The following is a 9177-nucleotide window of genomic DNA, read 5'->3' as shown; positions in this document are numbered from 1 at the left end:
TGGGTGCGACCCAGACCGGTGGGTTCGGTCTGGGTTACGCCCAGACCGACCTGGTTTCACAAATAAAAACCCCAACAGGGGGCGGAAGGGCATCACCCCTTCCGTCATCCCCTTCTCCTTAAACAGAGAGGGGCTGGCCACCGGCGTCGGCTGGCCGGTCCCCTCCTTCTGACTCTCTCTCTCTCTCACCCTCGTCCTCTGTATATTTTTTTCTTTTCTTCTATACATCGCCGACAGTCGGCCCTTGCTCACCGAAAAAAGGAAAGAAGAAGAAGGAGGAGGTGCTCACCTAATTGCCGTTGTCGTCGTTGTTGTCATTGTCGCCGTTGCCGGTAAGTGCCCCTCACTCACTCTCTCTTCCGCTCTCTGTCTCTCCCTCTACCGCTTGTTGGGATGCGATGGAGGGAGGCTGCGTGAGGGCTTTTATATCCTTCACAGATTTTAGGGGGTGAGGTTTATCCTCATCCCCACTCTTCTGTGGGAAAGGCGGTTTCCCTGATTGGGAAACTGACTTCCCCCCTCTTTTTTTTAATACTTATCTCCCTGGCTGCTTAGCCGGAGGGAGTTACAGCCCTGGTCACTACAAGACCTGATTTTGCTCATGCTCTACAAGTCCTGATAGATCAAAGTTTTGTGGATTTTGTTCACTTGGCTTTAATAGAGTCCAGATGGGGTGCAATATGATTGCACAAAAAATCGTGCATATGCACCCGGTCACCCTCCATCAGGTCTCGGGCTTTGCACCTGACAGGCCCTCTCCCCAAGATGGAGGGTGATCATGTGCTTAATGCACAAATATTTGTGCAATCATATTGCGCCTGATCTTTTCACGCTTTGATATATGAAGCTCGGCAAGAATGATAAAGGATGATCTTTCTGCTTCTCTAAGATATTGTACAGTGCTATTGTTGATCGTTAAAAGCTTTTGGCTTAGACAGAGAGCTAAGACTTCTGAAGAGTTCGCCTGACTCTGTTGGAACATCTCTGAATCAAAGGTTCTGGGATTCCTGTTGCTCTCTGGTATTTGAAACGGAAGAAATCTATTTCCCAATGGCCAATGGCATAAGCACGAGCTAATGGCCAAAAGCTGTGTGTGTGTGTGAGAGAGAGAGAGAGAGAGAGAGTTCGGGCGAATTTTATTGTGATACGGTGTTGCTTTAATAGATCGCCTGAACTTTCCTTACGGATCTTTATAATGATGTGAGCAACTCTATAATTAGTTCATTATTGCTGCCAGAGTCGTGTCCGGTCTCTCATTTTCAATACTAACATTTTATTAATCTTATCAGTATCGCTGCTTATCGGCCGATACACATCCACATCGTATCGGCGATACACATCTACAGGGCTGATTTGTCTAATTTTTAATAAATGTAAAAAAATACCCAAAAATAATATTTGAATGGTTTTAACACGTGTTACATTATGATTGACACGTAATAAATTTTTATTATTTTTAGGCTGATACAGAACGATTCAGCTGAGTATGGTATGGCCGATACAGCTGAATCGGCAGCCCCACGAATTCAGGGCCAATACCGATACTGACAACATTGCATTTTATCTCTTATAAATCTTGTTGTCCTCCTCAAGTCTAAATTTTTTCACACGCCACCAGAAAATTCTTTCGGACACCTCCATTTAAGCCCAATAACTTGTATCATATTCTCGTGTTACAAGAGATAATTTGATCAAAGCTACAGTCGATGGTAAAGGGCAGTGGATCATCCTTTTGGAGAAACGATGCCATGATGTACACTTGCCTGGATTAGATACGGTCTTCCAGAAGATCTATATAGGAGAGAATGGGTAGCAGAGAAACAAATTGCAATTGAGAGATCATCATCAGGAGAGGTTTTTCCAGGACTACCACCAATTTCCATATGAGATAGGTTTACTTCAGCTATCGAAAAGGAAAAACTGCAGTTACAATGTTATTCACAGAAATCAGGCCATTTGGTAGGAAATTGCCTTAATACAGCTAGTCTCCACCTGGTTGTGGTTTTGTGCTTGGTACATGCAGTATGGTAATTCAAATGCAGGTGACTGGAAAACTTTCACCTACTAGCAGGAAAGTAACCTCGTTTTGCATAAGGGCTCAACTCCAAGCAGTCAAACTCATGTCAGCAAATCAACGTCTTCACTTGTAAAGTAAAGCAGCAGAGTGTCATGGTAGATCTCATTGACAACGTCACAAAGTAGTCAGTTGCCTGAATCAAAGTCCATATGTTATCCTAAGAGATCATTTGGTCATTTTGGAATGAACTAAACAAGTTCAAAAAACAAGCTCAGGAAGAAGGATAAAGGAAAAGCAGCACAACCTGCATTCACTAGAAAAAAATTTGAAGCTTTAACTGGTTATTATCTGATACTACGTGAATGACCTCCACATGGATATGATGGGAACAATGTGTCAGTTGTGACTAGAACCTGCAAAACGCTTTGAACATGTTCATGCTAATAAATTGAGAAAGAAAATAATAGCATGGGATAGTAATTTTTGGCTGGAAGCTAGCATCCGTATTTTCCAATATCACCAATAGTTGCAGTCCATCCATATCATTGACAGGCATCAACTCAGACTGTTATTCATTTATCATGCCACAGTTTCTCAAAACTCCTGACAATGTCACACATGCATTGAAAACATAGCTAATAAATGTTGTGTATATTAGCAACCCCTATCAACCAGCATTCATAAAGTACTAACACTTTGATAATAGTTAACATATGTATTTTTATCAAAAAATTAATTAGAACAGTATCCAGTGTCAGATAACTAACTTGTTATGAATACTTTTCTCATACCAGTTAGGACTTCTTGACAGTGAGCACATTTTTCTTCAGTAAATTGCAAGTTGAATTACCTATCAGAAACTAAAGATGGATTATCTTACCCAGTGAGGAGAATTCCATAAATTTCTTCTTCTGAAATTTTCCATCAACATTTACAAAGGAAAGAGCCGGTCATGTGTGAACAGGCATATGGTACTTGGACATATACACGCTGATCCACATAATAAGAATTTGAGTAGAAGAGTTGATAGATAAATGATCAAAGCTTCTTATATGTCCTAAAAAGGATTTGACTGAATTGAACACAAGCTTTGATAAGAATCAAGCAACTACATTGTGCCAATAACAGAAAGCCAAATATAGAAAGCTCTGCTGGTTCACAGATTTCACAAGGTTGATTGATTTCTCAAAAACCTGCAGCAGTTAGGAAGTCCTGTAACACGAGAATAAAATAACCTGAAAATTCTGAGACAGTTAAATAAAGAACAAATTATCAAGAACTTCTTGAACAATAGAGTCCAAATAAGAAATAATAGTAAATAAATTTAATTGGATAGCCACAAGGAGAATTAAAGTTTAGATAAAACATGCGGTCTTCTTTTCAATTTATGCCAAATCTTGATTTCCTGAAAAGCACAATATCTCAACGTACATTTCAAATAATGGTAACATGTGTGTCTTCTTGCAAAATCTGCCAAATCTTGATTGCTTGAGTAAAACAATAATTCAACATTTAAAATGAAATTGTACATAAACTTTTGAAAGGGTGCAACAAAAGTGGAAGATACGCAACTTTTTGCCTAAGCAGCAACTAGCCGAGTCCTCGACTTTAGCCACAACTTGATTGCTGCACTTGTGCTAAAAAACCATCCAACCTTTTGTGAGCTCTCATGAAATGGGGCATTTATTTCCTTCAAGTGGGATTCAAATAGAGTTGCCAGACCCTTTTCTGAATATTGATGTCTACCATGGCCAGTATTAATACCAAGCAATGGAGGCAAATCTTCACCATTACCTATAGCAGTGGATAACTCATTCATCCAAGCATCCAATGCTGTCAGGGCAGCCCCAAGAGACAGACTTCTCAGATGCAAAGACCACTCTGTTGTAGTTTTTGACTGAATATCAGTGTAGATCTTATTTTCTATACCAAACTCCAATAATTCATGAGCCCTGTCCAACTGATTGAGATTGATACATAGGTCAATCAAGCAATTACAATATGCTTTTCTTGCATCAACACCTATTTTTCTAAAGAGTCCAGCAGCTTCTTCTTTAAGCACCTTAGCACCAATTTCCTCCAACAACAGTTTCACAAAATTGCCCAACTTTAGGTCAGCTCTTTCTACACAGTTTACCAAAGGACCAAGTTCTTCTCTAGGTGTTTGAATAATTACAGACAGAAGACAGCCACAAAGACGGTCATCCGGAGCTATTCCCATTGCCATGAGGCGATCAAACGTCTTCACTACATCTGCACTTCTCTTAGCTTTACCATAACACTGAATAAGAGAAGTGAGCACAAAAATGTTGGGCTCAAATCCTGCCTCCAACATCTTATCCAGCATCTCCTCGGCCTTTGAAACTTGCCCACTACATGAATATATGGTGATCAATGATGAAAATGTCCAACTATCTGGTTTACAAGAATCAGAACTCTCTATCTCCTTAAAGATATCAATGGCCTGATCAACATGACCCATGTCAGCACACATAGCTAAGAGGGTGTTGTACAAAACAGCATTCAATTGAAACCCCTTCTCCTTCATCTCTTTGTACACGGCTAACGCGTCCTCGGCGTATCTAGCCCTCGCATAAGCTCTCAATAGAGCAGCATACGTGATCCAATTTGACACCATTTTCGCCTCAATCATCTCGTTATAGATTCTCTTAGCCTGCCATGGCCTGCCAGCTCTTCCCATGGAATCCAACAAAGTATTGTATATAACCAAATTGGGCATCACCCCCAACCCTTTCATCTCTACATACGTCTTCAGCGCTCCATCGAAATTCCCCGACATCCCGTAAACCCGAATCAACGTCGAGAATGCCACCATATCAAGCTTCCAATTCTCCTTCCTTGATCGATCATACAAGTTCATGACCATATCCACATTGCCAATCCTCCCATAAGTGTCTATCATAGCAGAGTAAGTGACCCCATCAGGGGCACACCCAAAATAACCCATCTTCTCAAACCACTCAATGGCCTTGTGGGGCAAAGAGCAGATCCTAGCAAAGCTAATAATCGTCGAAAATGTGACATTATCAGGCATAATTCCCCTATCCAACATCTCCTGCAGCAGCTCCTCTGCCTTGTCCCACTGCCTACACTTCCTGTAAGCTTTCAACGTGACATTGTACAATATAATCTCCTTCTTAAGCTTGAGTTTCTTCTGAAAGTATCTGAGAGTAAGCAATGCTATGTGCCAATTCTCAATGTTGTTGAGAACAAGCACAGCTTCATTCTCTGATGGGTTTTCTCCCATGAGAGATGACAAAACACCAAACACATCATCTTCATTGGGATTGCATGAGTTGAGAGAGCGGGAGACGCTGGGGGGGCTAGCATACCTCAAGGTAGGTGGTGGTGAAGTGGAACATTTTAACCTTTTGGGGTTGACCCAGATGGACCTTTTTGATGGAGGAGATGGGTTCCTGTGAGCTGGGTCTTGGGTGGTAGGCCTTGTGGTGCTTGATGGGATGCATCCTCTGGTTCCTAGGGGGAAGAGTGTGGAGCGGAATTTGAGGTGATTGGAGGAAGAGTTAGTGCAGAAACCGTCATGGTGGCAGTGAGCAGGAGAGGAAGGAAGAGGGAGAGCCATCCTCTCTCTCTCTGCAATCTAGTGGTCTGGCTTCGTTTCTCTCTCTCTCTCTCTGTAATCTAGTGGTGCTGGCTTCGTTGGATTTGAGTGCTAAGAAGATGAGGATGTCGTTAAACGGCAGAAAGGGAATTATCAGTTACGGGGAGGACATCCATGGTCATTTTTTTATTTGTATATTTTGCTTGTTGCTATTTTACTGTTTTGGCCCTGAACTCAATTGGAGGACTTGGATCTGGATCCGACTCATACGGGTCCGGTCCAAGTAGTTTTTTTTGTTATTTACCTTTTTTATGAGCAGTGATATGCTAACCATTTTCAAATTATTACTCATTAGATTTTAAACAAAATTATAAATATTTGCAAAAAAGATTACTGATTTAGGGCATCATTATTCTCTTTCAATTTTCCTTAAAGATTTTGACCTCTTAGATGGAATTTAGAGATCTTAGGTGAAAATGCAACCTCATAAAGTATATCACCAGCTCCTTTTCTTTCTTTGCATTAACCATTATTCTCTCATAATAGGGCTAGTAAATGAATTGAGATGCACGCAGCTCGGTTCAATTTGGCTCACATGAAACTCATGTGGCCTGGTTAAGTGAGCTTGTTGAGTCAAGCCACGACCTGTATGACTAATTTGACATGTTTTTTGAAATGCCTCACATTTTTTGTTATTCTCTCTATGTCCAAAATCACAGATATCTGGTTTTAAAAAGTCTTTCTTACCCTTTGCACATGCAAACTTTTTAAATATATGTAAATTTTCTTTCAAATATGTGATTATTTTTTGCATAACAGTCTCAGTTCTCGTCTCTATATCTCTCTAATCTGACATCGAAAACATTCATTTTTAAAGTCATTGGAAAGCTGAGACATAGACCTGGATTTTTTCTGTTTTAAGTTAGAATAAAAAATTCCTCTAAGGTTCCCATTTCTAAGTTTTAAAATTGAAATAAAATCATGTTCTACATACTAGAACAAGTGCGGCTACGCCTTTTTTATTTATTCTATGCTATTTTTTGACCACCTGCACTAAAAATTAAGAAAAAAAAAAGACGGATCGAGACATTATCTTTCCAATGCCACCAAGATCAGCTTGATTTGATGAGTAGTTACAAAGAAACATTCTCTGTAAGATAAATTGTTTGATTGTTCTAGTTTGCAGAGCATGCTTTTATTTCAGTCTTAGAATTCAAAAATAAGAACCCTAAAAAGGTTTTCTACTTTGATTTAAAATAAAAAAAAATTTATAGGCATGTGTCTCAGCTTTTCAACGACTGAAAAAATATAGGTTTTCAACCTCAGATTAGAGAGATACAAATTTGAAAATAGAGACTACTCTGTAGAAAATATATATATGATTTTTCTCCTATATATGTGAAATTCCTCCTATATATATGTGTGTGTGTGGTGTTCTTCCTATATAAATGATTTTCTTCTATATATGCAGAGTTTCTCCTAAACATGTGATTTTCTTCTAAATATGTGATTTCTTCTTAAATACATGTAGAGTTCGTTCTATACATGCGATTTTTCTCTTAAACATGCGATTTTCTAAGTTTAATAGAATGTTTGCACCTATTTTTATGCGAACTTCTGAGGTTTATGCAAACTTATTTAGATATTTGTAAAGTTTTGAGGTTTGAGTTTAATAGGATGTTTACACTTATTTTTATATAAACTTCCTCATTTTATGCATATATTTTGTGTGGACTTTCTCATCCTCACGTATATTTTATGCGAACTTCTTCATCCTCGCATATATTTTATGTGAACTTCTTCATCCTCGCATATATTTTATGTGAACTTTTTCATCCTTGCCTATATTGAATGATCTATCTTTTAGAGAACGTTTCTCTCCAACCGCTCATCAGATCAAGGTGATCTTGATAGCGTTGAAAAACTAATGTCCGGATCTGTCTTTTTATTTTTTATTTACTATTTTTAATTTTTTTAAAGATTTTTAGTGTAGGTGACCAAAAAATATCATAGAGTAGACAAAAAGGTATAGTCATGTTTGTTCATCTCTTTAGGAATGTTGTTGGGGTTGTATCTTAGTGCTCGTTCATTGCTTTCTAGCGAATTTCATGTCGTTGAAAATGTATTTATATATAGTTTTTTTATATTTTTCTAAAATCTTTTATTTTATGAGTCAAAATATCCTTTGAAGATAAATTGTTCTGTTGTTCCCGTCTACAAAGTATGTTTCTATTCAAGTTTTGAAACTCAGAAACCGGAACCTTAGAATAATTTTTGGTTTTGACTCAAAACATGAAAGTTATTTCTAACAACAATAAAGCATAAATTTTCGACGTTGGATCGGAGAGATACAAATATAAGAAGAACTATTTTACAAAAAATAGTCATATATTTGGGAGAAAGTTCGCATACATAGAAAGTTTTCACGTGCAAAGGGTAAAAAAAACTCTTTTTAAATCTAGATATTCGATATAAAAATAATATAAAAAATTGCAGAGCATTTCAAAAAATGTATCAAATTAGCCGTATTGTAAGATCATTTTCCATTCTATATAACTCGGCAATGAACAATAAGTGTTTAATTTGGCTCATTTAGATGAGCATATATGGTACTTATGTATCATTTACTTCACCTCAATTGGTTGTATAGTATGTTTACAATTAATTGGGCAAGGGTTCTCACTGTGGACCATAAGAATAACTAACTAAAATAAATAAGGTAGCTTGAGTTGTCTTAGGTTCCTATGAGATCAAGCTCAGCTAAGCTTGCTGAGTCAAATGAACTAAGGTAGGACTATATGTCTAACTATAAAACGAACCAGGCCCAAACAGCCCGAGCACAACTTGATCGACTTATTTGCAGCATTAAATGCAAACGGTCAAAAATTTGAGATGCATTTTCTTTTTTGAAAGAAAGAAAAAATTGAGATTCATTTTCCTTGATATATAGGCGACATGCTGACAGATAAGTCTAAAAATATTATGAATAGTAACTAGGAGCGAAATATCATAATTTTGTTGTTTTTCTAAATTTAAGGGCGAAAAAAGACGACAGGACCCGTCCCTTTCCATTTGTTTTCCTTTGTTATGTCTTTTTCAAAATAAATTGGCTTAATAGATCAAACATGACTTTGTTGAATATCCCATTAGGAAAAATAATAAAATTTTAGTTTTTCCTAACCTTTAGAAACTCTTAAAACACCTTTCCTATGAATGTTTTAGAAACCGGACCTTTGTCCAAACCATGGGGGTACTGGCTAGCTGGTCTAGTTCAAAAGAGGCTCAACTGTTGGTTCAGATGCATGCATACACGCGCGTGTGCACACACGCACATGATTTGCATACGTAACAAGAAGTTCAAGCTGGGTTTTGTTAAGCACACGGGCTTTCTATTGAATCAAAGTGGTGTAGTGACTGGTTCACAGTTGAACAAGTTCAAACAGCCTTGCTTTTAAAATGATGTTCCTTATTTTGATAAATTATTATTGTTGTTATTATTATTATTATTTAGTTCTCATCTTGACCACACGTTTTGTTTTGTTTTTAAAGAAAAGCAGGGATTAGGCAGACCCCCACC

At 37.9% G+C, this 9177-nt stretch overlaps 1 pseudogene across 1 annotated transcript; it reads right to left on the bottom strand.

The window, feature by feature from the left end:
- Positions 1-3371: 3371 nt before the first annotated feature.
- LOC149848207 (pentatricopeptide repeat-containing protein At4g16390, chloroplastic pseudogene) lies at positions 3372-5694 on the bottom strand (annotated as a pseudogene). The gene has a single exon (XR_016426677.1). The product of XR_016426677.1 is annotated as a pentatricopeptide repeat-containing protein At4g16390, chloroplastic pseudogene (transcript).
- Between the last annotated feature and the right edge of the window lie 3483 nt (positions 5695-9177).

This window comes from Nuphar pumila, chromosome 1 (assembly GCF_984573655.1).
Source record: "Nuphar pumila chromosome 1, dmNupPumi1.hap1.1, whole genome shotgun sequence".
In the NCBI taxonomy this organism is placed as follows: domain Eukaryota; kingdom Viridiplantae; phylum Streptophyta; class Magnoliopsida; order Nymphaeales; family Nymphaeaceae; genus Nuphar; species Nuphar pumila.
Note: the sequence above shows the minus strand (reverse complement) of the source record. Positions and strands in the feature narration are given on the sequence as shown.